The sequence below is a fragment of the Mustela putorius genome, unplaced genomic scaffold (genome assembly GCF_011764305.1).
Source record: "Mustela putorius furo isolate JIRA1106 unplaced genomic scaffold, ASM1176430v1.1 tig00000421_pilon_pilon_pilon, whole genome shotgun sequence".
NCBI classification, from domain to species: Eukaryota; Metazoa; Chordata; class Mammalia; order Carnivora; family Mustelidae; genus Mustela; species Mustela putorius.
The window spans coordinates 2,613,790-2,632,795 of NW_025421375.1; the positions used below are offsets into that span (position 1 = coordinate 2,613,790).

Consider the following 19,006-nt stretch of genomic DNA (forward strand, 5'->3'; position numbering starts at 1 on the left):
TGAAAGACTGTTTGAGACACTGAATTTCTTGGAAGAAAGTTGCTATATAAACTAGTATAGAGCTTTTTTTCTCTCCCATCCCCCCATGGCAGGTTTGCAGGACCCACCAAAGAACTCTCCCATCATGCAAGAGAGAATATGAAACTCTCTCCGGGCCACTATCAGGGAAACTAAAATTCCCTCTTTCTTTCGTGTTTCTCCAATCTCGTGAGTCTGATTTCCAGATCAACAAGGAAGATTGTATTTTTATTATTTTTTACACTTTGCATATGGAGAGTCCCTGAAGGAACCCTGAGATGAGCTAATTATGTGACTTATCGTGGGTTCGGGTTAGTTTGGCCCCGAGCTAGCTCCTCCTCCTAACTAACGGTGCCCTCCTCTTCCCTGAAGTGTATGAGCAGGGCTCCTCCTTTTGGCTGAGCCAGTCCCCATAATTCTTAAGGGGTTGGATCCACTGGCCCAATATGTAAGAGGACTGAAATTCTGTGTGTGGCATTTCTGATCTAATTCCTAAATGACAGCTCCCTTAAACATGTGGGAGACAAGAAAGCTTGCTAAACATTAGAAGACCATTATTTTCAGAGAAATGAAATCTGGGTCCACCAAAAACCTTGTCCACAACTGTTTGCAGGAGCATTATTCATAATAGTCCAAAAGGGGAAACAATCCAAATGTCCATCTACTAATGAATGGGTAAACAAAAACGTGGTACAGCTACACAGTGGAATACTACTTGGCAATAAAAATATGGTAGGGCACCTGGGTGGCTCAGTGGGTTAAGCCTCTGCTGTCAGCTCAGGTCATAATCTCAGGGTCCTGGGATGGAGCCCTTCATTGGGCTCTCTGCTCAGCAGGGAGCCTGCTTCCCCCCCACCCCCTGCCTGCCGATCTGCTTACTTGTGATCTCTGTCTGTCAAATAAATAAATAAATAAAATCTTTAAAAGAAATATGATATGAGATGTTGCTTTATGCTACACTGATGAACTTTAAAACATTATGCCAGTCAAAGTGGAACATATCATAGGATTTCATTTGTATGACATCCCTAGAATAAACAATCCTACAGAGAGGAAATAGGCAAGTGGTTGCCGAGACCTGGGGGTCAGAGTCCGGGCATCGGAAGACGACAGTACCATGGTACAGAGTTTCTTTTTAAGGTGACAAAAATCTCCTAAAATTGATTGTGGTGGAGAATGAACAACTCTGAAGATGTATCAAAAGATCGAATTTTGCATTTTAAATGGTGAGTTGCATGGTGTGCAAATGATATTTTAATAAAGCTGTTAAATTATTTTTAAAAATGCTTTTTTAAAAAGATTTTATTTATTTCAGAGAGAGAGGGACAGACAGAGAGGGTGCGAGGGTGGGGGACGAGTGAGGTCGGGGGGGTGAGAGGGAGAGAGAATCTGAAACAGATGCCAGGCTCATTGGGGAGCCTGACAAGGGACCTTGATCCTATCACCCCACAAGATCAGGACTGAGCCGAAGCCAAGAGTTGGACACTTCACCGACTCAACCACCCAGGCACCCCAAGAAATGATGCTTTTAAAAAGACCACTCGTTTATGTCTCTTTCTGAAGCTGGTCACCTTGGGACACATGTATCCAGGCTTAAAAACAGATTTTATGAGCTAAGTAAAATGACAATGTGAAAAATACTGATTTCCCCTTAGGTAGAGAGCTGACTTGCAGATCCAGGTACAGCCACAATATTTATACCTGTACCTACTTTGAACTTGGCTGAAAATTTTTTCCTTGGCCTGAAATCATTAGAATATATTTAAACGATACTGAAGTGACTGCTGTGTTTGTCTTCCTAATACTCCTTTTCCCTGCTTAATGTCATAGCACCCCAACTTTCTCCTAAAGAACCATCCACTTTAATTTCAGTTCATGTGGTTTAAATATTGTTGACCCCAGGCCCCAGGCTCTATGAGTCAGTCCTGATCAATCAGCACATTTTATCCAGTGGCATGTTGGAGCTGCCTCATACCAGCTTATTCAAACCAACTGGAAAATTTTTAGGAATTTTGTGAGCCAGTTGTTAACTATTACTACTATTAAAATTTAAAGTATATACATTTATAATTAAGTTATATTTGAAACAGTTATTAGGCACTCAAAACTCACTTCTTAATTATTTGAATACATTTTATGATTACCCATGCTCTTGAGGTTACTTATACCTATTGGACCTGCATGATTTAAGGGCACAACTGTGGATCTCTTAGCATCTCCACGGCTCAGTGACTTCCTGTTGGCAGCTTGAAATTGACCAACAGTAGTATTAAGACCATACAACTATGTAAATGTGGTATATTGGGGCTTCTTCTTCTTTGTCGAGGAGATTGTTCATCATTTACCAGCAGAAATGGGTTAAATAATGTCCCTCTTCTCCCCCAAAATAGATGTTTGTGTCCAAATCCCTGGTGTATGTGAATATGACTTTGGGAAAAGGATCTTTGCAGGTGCATTTAAATTAAGGCTCCCGAGATAAGGCCACCCTGGATTATCCCAATGAGCCCTAAATACAATCACATATGTCCTTATAAGATGTGGCAGAGGGGGTTTGACACAGACATGCAGGGGAGACGCGCAGATAGGACAAGGAGGCCGCAGAGACTGACTGAAGTGGTACACCCACAAGCCAAGGAATGCCTAAAGCTACCAGAAACCAGAAGGGGCAAGAAACAGAATCTCCCCCTGGAACCTCTAGAGGGAGCACAGCCCTGCTGACGCCTTGACTTTGGATCGCTGGCCTCCAGAAATATGAAAGAACACATTTCTGTTGGTAAGCCATCCTACCTGTGGTAATTTGTGACGGCAGCCACATAGCTATGTCAAATTGACACAACCCTGTCAAACTGACACACCCCATACCACTGGAAGACTATCATAGGGTCAGGGATGGGTACATCACCCCAGTTAGGACAACAGGAGGTCAGCTTCTATTGTCAAAGAAACAATCTCCTTCTACTTAGGGATTGCCGAACGGTGCCATCTTTGCCATCATATTTGCCTAAGAATGAACACAGCACAGAAAGTCATCAAGTTGGGATCTAGAGAGAGAAAGAGCGAGACATTTTGGACAATGTTGTTTGAGAAGCTGGATCCAGTCTTCTACTGGAATTCTCTATCACAAAAATAAATTCATGTATTCTCTTTTGAAACCAAGCTTCGAACCAATATACACCTGTGAACTTTCATGGAACATTGGAAAGTGTTCACTTGTACAGACAAGGTTGTAAATATATACAATTGCTATTCTTTGATCAGTTACTGTTGAAATCAGGCCTAATAACAAAGACAATCCGGGAAACCTGGATCAGACAGTAAACAATCTGATACCTACCTGAATTCAGTCGTGTTCATTTGCTCCAGAAACATTTATTGTACCCAACCATGTTTAAAGGGTTCAATTCAGGACATAGATCCGTACATTTAAGAGCTTACAATGTATTTGCCAGTAAGGAGTTTAGGATAGCTCACATTACTGAGGTCACCAACAGTATTAACTTTTCATTATAGCCCATATTTTTCTAGACAGTACTAAATTCATATAATTTCATTATTTTTGCTAAGGAGAATTTGTTTAATGCACAATTAAAATATTTTAACTTCTTTATGAGATTACATTTAAGTGCATTCACAAATCATAAAAGAGCTTTTGGCAAATCGAATGGTTTGGGGGTTGGGAAAATATTCTAGCGACTTTCTTTTTTTTCTTTTCTTTTTTAAGATTATGTTTATTTACTTGACAGAGAGAGAGAGAAAGAGAGACAGCACAAGCCAAGGGGAGAAGCAGAGAGAGAAGCAGACTCCCCACTGAGCAGGGAGACCCACTTGGAGGCTCAATCCAGGACCCTTGTGATCATGACCTGAGTCAAAGGCAGATGCTTAACCACTGAACCATCCAGGGGCCCTCTTCTAGTGATTTCCAATGATACTGTGCTTTTGGTAATTTTTAACTTCTCAAGAATTTTTATTTTCCATTATCTTAGTAATTTGTTGGCGTGGATAGGCACATTTCTGAAAGGACGGAGTCATAGGAAGTCCCAGAGATAGACACACTGTACTGAACATTTTTAAAATAAAAGTAGTATCTTTTAACATATAGCATTTCTACCTTTATTTTTTCAGTTCAGGAGATTCAAAATTAATATTGCCCCATAATTCTATTTCTTTTCTATGCCTTTTTTTTTTTAAGATTTTATTTATTTATTTTACAGACAGAGGGCACAGGTAGGCAGAGAGGCAGGCAGAGAGAGAGAGAAGAGGAAGCAGGCTCCCTGTTGAGCAGAAACCCAGATACAGGACTCAATCCCAGGACCCTGGGATCACGACCTGAGCCAAAGGCAGTGGCTTAACCCACTGAGCCACCCAGGCACCCAGCTTTTTTTCTTTTTTTTTGGTAAGATTTTATTTATTTATTTGGCAGAGAGAAAGAGAGAGAACACAAGCAGGCAGAGTGGCAGGCAGAAGCAGAGAGAGAAGCAGACACCCCAGTGAGCAAGGAGCCCAATGCAGGACTTGATACCAGGACCCTGGGATCCTGTCCTGAGCCTAAGGCAGCCGCTTAACCCACTGAGGGTAACCCCCTTTACTATACTTTGGCAAATAGTTGTGTTTCTGTTGTTGTTTCTTTGTTTGTTTTTTGCTGAGCACATTTTTCATTTTGAATAAATTCTCAACTTTTTAAATCTAATTAAAGTCTCCTAAGTTTAACTCAGCATTTGTGGTTAGTTTATTTTTTAAAAAGTTATTTTACATTTATTTATTTATTATCTATTTATTTATTTTGGGGTTTGGGAGAGGCAGAGGGAGAGAGAGAATCTTCAGCAGGCTCCACACCCAGCCTGGCGCAAAGCCTTGCGGTTAGTTTCTTGATGATTGATAAACCGGAAGTCCATCTTTGGGAATTGAAAAAAATAAAAAAGGTTCCTGAGGGTTGCTTGTTGCTAAAAGAGCCCATTACTAAAAATAATGTCACTAGCATCCATTAACTAATGTCCACTTGTCTTGACTTAAAATAGAAATGAATTCTCAAATGCAAATATCCAAATAGATTATTGTTTAGCACTTTATATTTGCTAATGGCATTACTTATCAAAGAAAGAATTCTTCTGAGTATTTTCAAGGCAGACAACAACAAAATAAACAATCCCATAAACCGCCAAACACATAAAGAATAAGCAAGCCGACCCCACACAGGCCATCACACACTCGTGAGGCACAAGGATAAGAGATTTCACTGGGACATACAGCAGACATTCACCAGTGGATAACGACTCAAGCCTACTCTCCTTCCAGTCTAGAACAATCCTCTCTGTGCTACAAAAAAAGTAGCCATCAGAAGCTTTTGGGAATGAGCTTCATTATCAGTATGGACTGCAAGGAAAACATGAGAAAATAAAAACTTAACTTTCAGAACCCCCCCCCTTTTTAAAGATTTTATTTATTTATTCAACAGAGAGAGAGAGAGAGCAGAGCAGGGTACAGGAGGAAGGGCAGAAGGACAAGCAGGCCCCCGCTGAGCAGGGAGCCTGATGCGGGGCTGAATCCCAGGACTCTGGGGTCATAACCTGAGCCAAAGGCAGATGCTTAACCTACTGAGCCACCCAGACACCCCCAGGTCCCCCATTTTTATACTGCCATAAAAACCTAACCTAAAAATCGGGAACACATCAAGTTCGCCAAAGACAGGTAAATAGACCCAAAATAAGTGTTTAGGAAGTCACTTTCTATTAACAAAAGCAGCTTTTCATTATTACCCTTTCTTGGTAATGCTGGCTATGGAGGACCCCAGCAAGTTAGCTTTTTTCCTAAGGCTAAAAAGAAACTCACCACCAAAGTTGAAATACAAGGAACCGGAAAAAATCAGTGATTTGTTCCCTGATGGCAACTTTATGCCGGAGACCAAGAGTTTCTTTACACTAAATCGTTTTCTTCATGTGGAAAACACTGATAGAAATCTAGGTGAATGGATATAATTAAGTATTTGTGTGGTTCCAACTCTAAACTGCTTTTTTTTTTTCCCCTTCTTCAAACACCTCCACAACTTGCCCAGTAACCAGAAGAGAGGAACAGCCTTCTAAGAGTGAGGCCCTCAAGACATTTCCAGGCTGCCTGGACAAAGGCTTGGAATGACTACAATAGTGAACCATCCTGTCTTGGACCTGAATCTAGATTGATGACCTAATACATCTTTTCCAACTCTGACTGCCATGGTTTTATGAGCATCAAGAACTGGGCGTCTGCCACTGTCAACAAGTACAGATTCTTCAGAGCTCGAACGTCTGCAGAAACTTAAGTGTCCCCCAAAGAACAGAGATCGCACAGTGTCCCAGGGCTCCGGGGTGCTGCCTCTAGCTTTTACGCATGACACCGGAACTCCTCTTCGGCAGGGTAATTCTTAAAGGAGAGGAAGTGTGCCCGTTACTCACCCCTGTTATAGGTTGAAGAACTCTGAGTCAGAGCAGGGCAGATCTCTGGGAAGCTAATTAAGCTTAGTTTAAGGCCCTGTCCTTTCCAGGGGCCCCTTCAGAATGCTGTACCTAATTTTGTACTTGTAATTTTGCATTCTTTGCAACGAACAGGCCCCTTAATTGTATAAGCGGTAGTTCCCCTGCCACCATCACTGCCACCGTAGGAATCGGCCCCAGAGCTAGGTGACTTGCACCAAATCTTAGTTTGGTGAAAGTGCAAAAATTAAACAAACTCTTCTTCATTTTTGTGACACTCCCTCCACCCCACCTGGGGCAAGTCGCAGTTAAAGAGGAGACCTCTTCGAGTGCCAGTCCTCAGACGGCCTGTCAGCGACAGCAGTGGTTCAAAAACTGGCTGCGTTTTTAATTTATCCTCCTTAGCTCCTCTTTAAAAGAACATTTCGTTGTGGGCTAATTATTACAAAGGCTTGTAGACTCTAAAGGCAGAAGAATTTCCATGAGTGACCTCCCTTTGGTTAAGCAGCATCTCCATTCCAATTTCAGCTAAGTTTTGTTTTCCAGCAAAGTTAATGGGTTTGGACTAGCCTTCTACACTTTTGTAACAGGGCTCTCAAGGGACCAAGCTACAGCAACATTTATTTTTTCTGATTACAAAAGTAATGACATATCTATATAAATATATATACACACATATATAAATAGCTTGAAACATTATAGCATTGAAAGTGAAAATCTTCCATAATCCCACACAGCTGAGAAAACCAGTTAACATTTTTTTCAAGGCATATATTAAAAATTTCATTTATTATTTAAAAAAAATGGGATTATACTTCAGCTTTGAAGCATGCTGTTTTCCACCTAGCAATATGTCTCAGACATCTTTCTATGCCAGTCTGAAAAAAGTGAGCCTCTTTTTAATCTTCTTTTTAATGGCTCCACGGTATGGTCCTGTATGGCCAAACCATACTATCTCTAACCAATTGCCTGTTAATGCACACTTGGGTTCTTTCCAGTTTTCCCTGTACCAAATATTCTTGCAAACATCATTTTACTCTTACATCTTTGAGCCGTTGTACGAGTATTTCTCTATGATGAATTCCCAGAAGGTGAATTATTATTGGGTCAAAGGGTATGAGCATTTCAATTTTAATAGCTATTGCCAAATTGCCCTCCAATAATTTTATACCGATTTACACCTTCACCCACACTGTGAGAAGGAGCCTGTTTCCCCACCCCACCCCCCCTTAGCAACACTAAAACCATGCAATTTAGGGATGTCTGATGTGAGTTAGAAGTTAAGAGGTTCAGCCTGTGGAGGTTTTTTTGCCTTTGTGAAAAGCTAACAAAGACATCAAAAGTCTCCCCCTTTCCCTGATGAACCCCCTGCTCTGAGTGAGCCGATACCCAGACAGACATCCAGCTAATGTGAGAGGTAAAAATGCTAATACCTAATGCTTATTTTTTGGCTGGATTTTAGCTGTTTTGTTTCTAGCTGGATTTTTCAGAGATAATTTGTTGTTGAGTGCATAAACAAATGTGTTATAGAATACTTAATAACTTAATTATTCAGGAAATGGATATCGGTCCTGACCTCAGCACTGCAGTTTTAACGTAAGCAACATATTTAATCTTAGAGCGCCAGTATGTTTACATCTGAAACAGTCCTTGATTTCATCTTTATGTTTATTGGTGCAGAGCAATTTGAAAAAGCGATTCTTTAAAGACATGGGAAAGGGGCTTAGTCGGCCCTATGAAAGAAGAGCAAGGTTTGCCAATATCCAGGTTTTAGGAACTTGTTTTGGAGATTACTATGGTTTACATCCCCAGAATTAGGATCACCGGGCATTAGAGCAGGTTGGGGGGGGGGGTCTTTAGGGGTTATCCAGCCAAAAGATTTTGAAACCCTGCTCCGCAAAGCCTGGGGGTTGCTTCAGGGAAACAGAAGAGGTTGGTGGAAGAGGGAAGCAGATGACGGCTAAAGATTCATGGTATTCCAATCCTAATTGCACCACAAGTGCCCTGCTTTGATCAACGTCATGTGGTGGGTCATATATTATGTCATCTGGAGCAAGTTGATCTTTTATTTTCCTCTTCTGTAAAACAGACACAGTAACAGTGCCTATTTAAGAATAGTGAAGATTAAATTAAGTAATATTATACACATGTAGCTCTTAGCCCAGTGCCTGGCACATGCCAAGGACCCAATAAATGTTTGTTAATGTATTAGTTAAGATTTTCCTTTGAAAAAGGATTCTGTTGCTTACCTCTCAAAATCACCCATTTACTTTTGCATCTATACAATAAGGCGATTTGTTTCAGATGGAGTGGTTTTAGATTTGATTGATTTCCTGCTTCTCAATCCAATGATCTTACTACCCTCAGATCCCAGGACCCGTCCACTTTGCTGGAGATGCTGGGAGCTCTGAGGATAACTGGCCTCCAAGACACCAGGTGGCGCTATTTGCCACCCAGCTGGCCAAGATCAAGGCTCCTCTATCTGTCTTGCTCTTTCTTGGTTTGTGAAAGAAATATGACCTTGTGAAGAAAAGTTTTCTTTGCCCTGTGGGCGAAGTTGTCTACAGGGTTCACCCTGAGAATCAAACATGAAAGTTGCAAACTCTTAGGCAGCTTTCCTAGGGGCCATCTTTTCCATGATTAGGAGGACAGTTGAAAGGAGTTCAGAAATGGGCCCTCAAACCTTCTAAAACGGACTGCATTTTCTATTCTTGGCCAGACACTTTTAAAAGGAAGAACTCATCCAACAAACATACAGCCTTATCAATCCTTTTTTTAGGAAAGCTTGTCTTTGTGTAGGGGAAGTTTTCAAGTTCTCCTAATGAATCACAGACGTGAGGCGGGACGGGGAGAACTTCAAGCATTTTCCTTTTTGAATATGTCTAACATGAGACCAAAAACCAGGGAGCGAGTGTATCTGTGTATCTCTTCTGCCCAAGAACTCTTTCCATGCCAGTCACTGCTGCCGTCTGAGAGCCAGACGTGGGCTGGGGGAGGGGTCTCTCTGTGTCAGGGCCATTCAGGGTCTGTGGTAGACTTAGCAGCAAGTAGACGTAAAAGCTGTAGAATTAAGAGTTGAAAACAGTGTTTAATGAAACCCCTCCCACCAGACGCTCTTGATCAAAGTCTATCCTTGCACTAAGACAATTGATCTACAGTTGCATACATAAAATTTTGGCAACACTCTGTCCTCATGGCTTTCAACAGAGGCTTTAGACCTCTGAGACTGGGCATTGTCCCAGAATTGAGATCCAGTTGCATTACGCATACCAGAAGACACACCACCACAGCCGAGGCCCGTGCAACCACTTTCTTTTAACCTCGCGTCTGTGAAAAATTACTTTCCAAAAAAATAAGTGAAACCTGATGTCTTCTCCGGGTGGTTATTCTTGCGCCTATGAAGTCAATAAAACTCTCCAGATTTATTAGACAGCCCTGCTGTGGAAGACAAGACCACTTCCTATTCCCTAGCAGAAACGTGTGCCTTTCCTTTCTGTAACCTTCTGACCACAGATTTTCATTTTGCTCGCTCGTTTCTTTTCTTTTTCTCAGAAAACTGGTCAGAATCCTATAAGATAAGTGGCTTGGCCTGCACTAACATCCCCATTTCTGGCCTCCAGGAGGGACAAAATGAGCATAGTTCAGGCTCTTCTACCATTTCTTGTTTACCTCCCATTTTCAAGTAGCCCTTTTTTCTTTAGGCCAGAAGTAGCAGAGTTTGGATGTCTCTCCTGCCACCACACTAAGCATGAAATGCAGAACCTACCAACAAATTATACTCCTGTGTGAGCCCACTAACCAGCGGGTGATGACAATGGGATTCGGTTCTATTTAATACAACAATATTTATTGAGCTCCTACTATATACGCCGGGGCTTCCCTGGATATGAAGATGCAAAGATATGGAGGATGATGTTGCCTTCTTTCAAGGGGGAAGTCAACACTTACTGAGTGAAACTCTGAGTGGGACAGATTCAGAAATAAACAGAATGTTGTGGGATACAAAAACTAGAAAATAGAATGATTTCTCAGAGAGGATGACTCTCAGACTCTGTGTTTAAAGATGATTAGGAGGTTATCAGATGAACCTGGAGAAGGGCAACCCCAGCAGAGGGACCAGCAAGCACAGAGAATCAGAGGTGTGGACTAACACAGATTTGGGACCTAAGAAGTTGTGTGCATTGAATGAAGGCCAAAAGGTTGTAAGTAACCTGTGCTCTTACATGAATGTGGGTATATTTTTTGGCGATGGGGATCTACTAGATGGGTTAGAGGCTTGGAGAACTTGTGGTAGCATAAGCAACCAGGTGGGGGACAAGTGGCCAAGTGCTATCTTGGGAGGCGTGAAGACAACCTAAACCCGGCCAGTGTGGTCAAAAGGCAGTCAAATGCTCTGCCACTGAGCTATACCCCCATAGTATGGTCAAAATGAGGAGGGTGATTCAGAGTGAGAGCAAAGAGAAGACATAGAAAGGAGGTGGAGTTACAAAGATTCTCACCCCAGAAAGACTTCTATGCAGTTGTATTCCATTATTTAAGAGTGCAAATTACCTCCGAAATGCTTTTAATTGTAAGTTATTGACTCACTAGTTCTTTTTATTCCTACCCATTTCCGGAAATGGTCTGCAGAAGGAACCAATTCTGTACCTAGAGTCAGGTCCATCCTGAGTGACTGTGGGGCCTGTGGCCAATCTACGAGTTGCTGAAGAGCATTTGTAGAACATTATCCCTGGTTCAGACATTCTGCATATCATGGTAAGATATTTATACCAGTGGAATCTTCACTAGTTTCAGTTTTGATTATCCTCGTGTTAATGTCCCATATATCTTAACTGGCACTTCCTTGGATGATAACTTTTAGTTCACTTACTTATATTTTCAGGCATTAAGGGAGAAGGCGCTCTTGCCTACATCACTCAGTGTGGCCTACATCACTCAGTGTGGCATCTGGGGAATCAGAGAACTCTTCGTTTGTTCCCCGTGAACTTGGGCAAGGGGCCCAAGCTTAGTTTCTCCAATTGCATAATGGAACGACATCAATATCTACCTCATAGTTTTGGTGTAAGAATAAATGAGCTAATGACGAGAAAGGACTTTGCACTTAGAAAGTGATAAGTTCATAGTATTCTCTAAGTATCATGCATCACGCTGATTGCTAGACGGTAGTGTCTCATTGCAGTCTTCAAGTTTTTTCAAAAAAGATCATTTAAACTCTTTTTTTTTTTTTTGAGGGCAGCGTTTAATCATTATATTCCCATTCCGCATAATAGGGTCTGCCTCAAAGCACATAAAGTGTCTTGCTAAGAAGGATTGAATAATAATTTGTTCAAAGTCAAACATCTAAAAAATAACATGATCAGGACTCAGATATGTGTCTGCCTGATTCTGAGCCCAGTGCATCTTTAACCATCTCCCAAGTTTGTTGTTTTTTTCTCAAAAGAAAATATTGTGGAAGCAGAATATAGTGCTATTCTGTGTTTTCTTTCATTATTAGCTTTCGAATTATTTAACTACCGTAAGCAGGTGTTCTCAGTGTAAGTAGTTTCCGTCCCTATGATTTAAAGCTCATTTTCAGAGTATTTCTATGTGGGTCAAGCTCTTGGCTGATCATCGTCCTTCTTGAGCCTCAGTTCCAGTTTTAATGCTTTCTTGGTGAGGTTCACCTACTAGAGTCCTCTATTCTTTTTTAAACACATAAGACTTTATTGAGTGTTGAAAATCTCATATGAGATCAGAGTCCTCTGAAGGCATTTCAGCTTTAATAGCTCCAAGCTCCTCCTCATCAACCAGCCCCCCATTTCTCCCTTCTCCCACCTACCCTCCGAAAGCCCTGCGTCCCCCTAGATCCTGATAGATGGCATTTTTTAAAAAGATTTATTTATTTATTTGACAGACAGAGATCACAAGCAGGCAGAGAGGCAGACAGAGAAGAGGAGGAAGCAGGCTCCCTGCTGAGCAGAGAGCCCGATGTGGGGCTCGATCCCAGGATCCTGGGATCATGACCTGAGCTGAAGGCAGAGCTTTAATCCACTGAGCCACCCAGGCGCCCCAGATGGCATTTTTTATCCACGCAGACACATTAAAGGTTTTGCGTTCAGTCTTCCCTCTTTCCATTTTCCTTATTGAACTGGTCACCATGCGTTATTGTTTCTCCCTCAAACAAACACGGGTTCAAACCTGGCTTTTCCTTTTCCTCCCAGCTGCTACTCTCAATCAGTGCTTCACCATCCTTGGCCTGAGGAGTTTGGAGCGCTTCCGAATTGACCTTCTTACCTTCAGCCCCTTCCCTCACCAGCCTTTTGAAGGCAAAATTATCTTCCTATGACACCGAGCAGATCAGACGCTCTCCTGACCTAAGACCTCTGGCCGTGCTCCTTCACCTTCGGTGTCCACGTCTCTGCTCCCTCCTATGTAACTGTGTATTTACAACCAAGCCCAGTCAGATTTTCCTGCCACTCTCCGCATGTGTCTTTGGCTTTAGCTGGACTGTACCACTCCTGATTCTCCCAAACACCCAACACACTTTAGTAGGACTCTGTGCCTCTCTTCCAGGTGCTTCTTCTGCCTCCTTTTCCTCCTTTTCGCCCTTAGAAATTCCTGCTCATTCCACAATTCTCAACCAACATCACATACCAGGTGAAGCCCCCTCCACCTCTCTGTGCGACTCAAAGAAAATTCATGGCTCCCCTTCTGCTTGTATCATAGCACTCCCGTCACTTCTACTTTAGAAGTTTATTTAGTTCTTTAGTATCAATGGTCCATGGAGTCTCAAGGTCAAGGGCTACTTAATTCATTGATATAACTGCAATCCCAACACAAAAATAGTTCCTTTCTTTTCTTTTCTTTTCCTCTCTTTCTTTTCTTAAAGATTTATTTATTTGGGGGCCCTTGGGTGGCTCAGTCTCTTAAGTATCTGCCTTCGGCTTAGGTCATGATCCCAGGGTCCTGGGATGGAGCCCTTTCAACCTCCCTGCTCAGTGGGGGGCTCTGCTTCTCCCTCTTCCCCTGCCCCTGCTCCTGCTATCTCTCTCACACACATACTCTCATGCATGTGAGCTTTCTCTCTCTAATAAATAAATAAAATCTTAAATCTTCTAAAGAAAGATGTATTTATTTATTAGAGAGAGACAGAGAGTGCACGTGTGTGGGGCAGGGAGGGATAGAAGCAGAGAATCTTCAAGTGGACTCTCCGCTCAGTGTGGAGCCCACTATGGCGCTCGATCTCACCACCCATAAGATCATGACCTGAACAGAAATCAAGATTCTGATACTTAACCAACTGAGCCACCCAGGTGCCCCAAGTTTTTTTCTACTTAAGGAACAAGAACACGTAGCTTTTTTGAAAAATAAGTGGGCAAATTAAAGCAGTAGAAGAGAGGTAAATCATGTAGAAGTTACAACAATATTGGATGTTGGGGAATTCTGGTCTAGCCTGTAGCCAATCCTGAACAAATGTGAGTTAATCTATGGACAAATCTGTTTTTTGTTTTTGTTTTTTGTTGTTGTTGTTGTTTTGTTTTTTGTTTTTTGCTTTTTTGGTTTTGGTTTGTTTTTGAGGTTCTCTATTCTTTTTATTAAGTATTTCTTAAATTTTAACTCCAGTATAGTTAACATACAATATTATATTAGTTTCAGGTGCACGATAGAGTGATGTCACACTTCTGTACATTACTCCATGCTCATCATGATAAATGTATGAACCAATGTATTTTACAAATACTTGACATCACCCTGGGCACAATCCTGTTTAATAACAAAGGTAAAGAACAGGTGTGAAGAAAGAGCAGATTGGTCTCAGGACCATGTGGAGCTAGAGATCCATTAAATTTAGATGACCCCTACCAGTGGAATTTCTTCAGACCTTGATGTTTTCTCACTCTGCCTGGGGTCACCCTCGCCATGGAGATGTTTTCAAACCCTGCTTGGAGTTCTGTCAATGCCTTTGTTTAAAAAGTGATTTCCAAGCCGCCAGAGGACCAACCTTTTCTTGCGGTTAGGCAAGGCTGTTATCTCTGGAACTTCTGCCCTTGTTTCTGTCTTTAGGTGTTAGCTTTGGAGGGACTCCCCTTCATTTTGCTATTGCCAGGAGCTAACACTAACAGAAATGACTGTAATCCTAACATATCAATGCCTCTACTTAATGCGGTTTACAGATCTCTCCTGAAGGTACTCCATGGTGCATAGAACCTGTTTCAAAGAAAGTCAGCTCTCACTGGAGGGGAAGTCAGGGGCTCTAGATTCTAGTTCTGACTCTGCCACTAGATCACTTGAGTGACCTGGGGGTGTGGGTGAGTCACTCCAACGCCAGTCCTCTCCTCCCTCTCAGGAATGGGAAGGGTTGCAAATTTGCAGCACCTAGGCCAGATGGGAACCACAAAAGCATGCTGTTTACCCCTTACAGTGTTTGAATGAGGTGACACTTTCTTTGGAAGATTTTATATAAGGACACAGAGTTTTATTTTCTCTTAAGAAATCAGAAGATCTCGCTACATGGGTCCCATATTTCTACTCAATTTCTGCCCCTTTAACAGAGCATGGGCTCTCCTGGGTCCCAATGACCTTATCAAGTTCATTTGCCCTTTCGTCTGTCCTACACAGAGGTAAAAATACCAGTTGCTATTTGTCATTGTGCTTGTACTCAAATATTGAAAATATTTCACTACTAAGGCCTGGGGACTGACCTATCAGAATGGACACCTTTGTGCTAGAACGACATCCTGGGGGTGACTTGCTCTTCCCAGCTTCTGGATCATGGGAAGATCTGAGTTCCTGGAGAAAGGGGAGATGCCCCGTGAAGGGCATCACTCAGTGGCCTGAGAGCACCCTGAGACCTCAATCGGTAAGGACAGTCCTAGCCTCAGGTGCACAGCAACTAAACATCAGCTCTGCTCGGACGGTGGTTTCCTCCCAGTAGAGAGATCTATTCCTGCACCCATGTCTCTTACTGCAAACAAGAAAATGAATGAAAACTAGAGAGAAAAGGCAGAACGATTGTTCTTCCCCTCGGTTGCTCTGTTCGTTGACCCACTGGAGACTATGGCATCTGAGTCTGAGGCCCCGGACCTAACCAATCTGTAAACCCTTTTCCAGTCTAAGCACAAGGAGCCTCTCATTTTATCCATTTCATAAATGGAGTGAAAATTCTGCAAATCATCTTGGAGAATTTTGCAAATCATTGTACGGAATTTATATAAGGGCTAAAGCACTGTGTGAAATAATAAATCACCAATAAATTATCTCCATTTTATAATCGGGTTTTTCAATTTTAAAAGCACTCTGATGTTCTTTTTTTTTCCCCTTTTTTAATTTAGCTATGGCTATTTTTCAAATGGAATTAATGACCAAAAGCTAGCCCCATTCTCTAATTACAGTAAGAGACACTAGACAGGAGTTGTTCCAGACACTGACCCATCTTGGCTCAGGGAGAAGCTCTGGGCAGTTTTCCTATGAGCTGGCTTAGTACCTGGGGCCAGGAAACATCTGTTTTAACATGGAGTCCAGCGGGTGCTCTGTTTAATTATAAAATGGCCTTGCAGTGTCCCTCTGAGTTGGCTGACCTTAGCTTCTCATGCTATACTACCAAGCAAAATGAAATTCTCCATGTTCCACCAACCGAATGTCCAATCCCAGTGTTGAAATGCCTGGAAGAGAGCGAAAAAGTTAGAACTTTGCCCTCTGGGAAGGTGTGGGGAAAGACAAAACAAAGAAACGCTTCCTACAAGTAACTGAGAAGCTTAGATAGGCCTGGGTGTCGCTTGTATAGGGAAAGGGGGAGCTGATTCAGGAATGACTCACACTCGGAGAATGAGCTGTTTATATAATACTTCCTCCTCTTCACTCCAGGGATCCTGTTTGGAAGGTCAGGGGCAATGACAATGGAGAAGCAAAGAGAAACCTGGAGAAGAGTGGAGGAATGCTGGAACACGGAAAGACTCACTCACCTTGAAGAAGAGGACACACACTGGTGTGATGAGTTCGTGTAATCAGTTATGGCTCAGGACTTAGAGTTTATTCTTAGAACACGTACGCTTGGGATTTCTTCATGATGGCATGAATCTGTTATTTAATTATTATAAGAACTTACCTTCCCAAATCTTCTTCTATGTTAATGGGAAAAGAGCCCATTGTCAGCAGCGTCTGCTTAGGAATATCTTTTGTCTTAGAGCTTGTTGTAATCACTTCCAGACCGGTGGTATATTTATGATTTACATAATGTTACAAAGGAAGAAGTCTTAAGGATTTTTCTTTCTCTAAATCTTTGTGAATTATTATTTTAGACTCATTGCCAGATTTTTGTTAAAGGGGGAAGTTGATGAACTTTTAAACATGTCATTACATGCCCCGAAATAGCAACTCTTTGTTCTTACAAAGATTTTTGTGGGAATTTAAAGGACTGTGTGTGTATGTGTGTATGTGTGTGCATATGTGTGTGTGCGTGTGTTTAGAAACAGGTAGGAAAGGAAATAGGCAAAAAGGAACATTTGAGGTTCACTGATAAAGTTAAATACATATTTTGTTTTTCTGTTAGAACAAAAGTTGGCAGATTTGGGGGAATCTACCTAACATTTGGTGTGGGTTTAGGAAGCAGGCTCTACATTCATTTCCAATCATGTTTCAATAATTAGGGGTAGCAACAAACAAAAGGGTTAAGCCCTAAAGCAAGGAAATATCTCTAAGTCAGAAAACAAAGGGAAACTTGCATATTTCTGAAGATGACATCGGATAGGCCTGTGAATTTCAAGCAATTATGCGATATTATGATTCCTACTGAGTACGCATTAGTTGGAATACTGATCTTTTTATTTCTCCATGTCCCGGGGTTGTACACTGAAAGAGCCCTGTTCAACTTTGCATGTCAGAATTTTGAAGGAAAAATTATAGTAAAATATGTTTAAAACAGTGGGGCTTTATGTGAGTGAACACAACATTTCCCAAGGCTTTCAAAAATCCTTTTGTTAAAATATGGTTTTTATTTTGTTTCTTTTTTTTCTTTCTTTCTTTAATTTTTTTTTCCTTTTACTCAGGCTTTTACCTCCCCTCCTTCCTGAAGGAAAGAAGAAACAAGTTTCAAAGGATATACATAACACAGCCTACATCTAGGGCCTGGGGACTTACAATGGGTTTGTTTTAAAATGAGACACCCCACATGGAAAATAAACAAGTGAGAAAAGTTCATCTGTGTATATAACTTCAGTTCCAACAACTATGGTGACAGTCACAGTGTCTGAGTAAGTGTCCCCTAGAGTCATCTTGTGAGCAAAATGATTATTAATTGAGGTTTCTGTGAGTCTAAAGACGGTTGTTCACAAAGGGTAGGAATTTTGCTAGCGTGAGGAACTAAAGACGGAGCCCCTGGGTTGTTCTAAGATAAAATGTCTTTTTCAAATTGAATTAATTGAAAACAAAACAAAACAAAAAACAGGCACAGCGAGGTGCCAGGATTAGGAATGATGATGAACGAATGTCCAATTCATTTCATCCTGATAGCCTTTCTTCCAAAGAAGAGAAGTAATTGGTTTGATCAGTTAGGAATTGCATTTAGCTGTCAGTGATAGACACTTAAGGTCAATGGGTTATTTTTTTTTTTTTTTAAAGATTTTATTTATTTATTTGACAGAGAGAGATCACAAGTAGGCAGAGAGGCAGGAGGAAGCAGGCTCCCTGCTGAGCAGAGAGCCGGATGTGGGACTCGATCCCAGGACTCTGAGATCATGACCTGAGCCAAAGGCAGAGGCTTAACCCACTGAGCCACCCAGGCGCCCCCAATGGGTTATTTTTAACAGAAAAGAAATCCTACCTCTGGCTATCTGGGGCTCATATGGTGACTCTTCAAAGTCATCGGGGACCCAGGCTCTTTCTAGATCTCTATTCTTCCCTCCTTAGGCCATGACGTCCTTCTAGTCATTAAATGTTCTCTCCAAGCATGAAAGAGGAAAGGGGAGGGCAAAAGGGATGCCCTCTTAGCTTAGTTAACTCCTTTAGAGAGCTTCCCCTGAAATGCCTCAAAATGATTTCACTTATAATTTATTAGCCCGACTTTTGTCACAGGGCCACACCCAGCTGCAAGGGAGCCTGGAAGGTGTGGTCTCTTAGGAGGAAAACAATCCCGGCCCCAAATGAACTCAGGGTTCTGTAACCAGTAATAAGGGAAGGTCAGGTATTGGGTGGGAAATCAAGTCTCTGTCATACTCCTATAAAACGTCTGTAATGCCAATGCATTGTCCAAGGCTTATGGATTGCTTCTGTTTGAATCATGCGGTATTTAAGACACTAGTTTAAGGACATAGTTTTGCATTGCATTGTCTCAAAGCATATGGCCAAAATAAATACTTTTGCCCATCATTGATCCTTTCCTCCACTATTTGCATAGTTTAATCTTGGAAGTGTTTGTGTTCATAACTAACGAGCAGAAAATTTCACATCCTCTTGAAATTCCAAATTAGGCAAGTGCCATTTCTTGTCTAGAAGTTATATTTATAAATGGTTATATATTCCGCAATCTTTTTCTTTTCCACACTGTGGTTGGAGCTTAAACTTCCTTCATT

At 41.6% G+C, this 19,006-nt stretch overlaps 1 long non-coding RNA gene across 2 annotated transcripts; it reads left to right on the forward strand.

The window, feature by feature from the left end:
- The first annotated feature begins 3,804 nt into the window (after positions 1–3,804).
- LOC106007161 lies at positions 3,805–17,634 on the forward strand. 2 transcript variants are annotated; one of them, XR_001181730.2, is made up of 4 exons: positions 3,805–3,957; positions 6,068–6,405; positions 8,829–11,216; positions 16,305–17,634. It is a non-coding gene; the product is annotated as an uncharacterized LOC106007161 (long non-coding RNA). The 2 variants fall into 2 exon arrangements; XR_006606655.1 differs by having other exon boundaries at positions 6,068–11,216.
- The last annotated feature ends 1,372 nt before the right edge of the window (positions 17,635–19,006 follow it).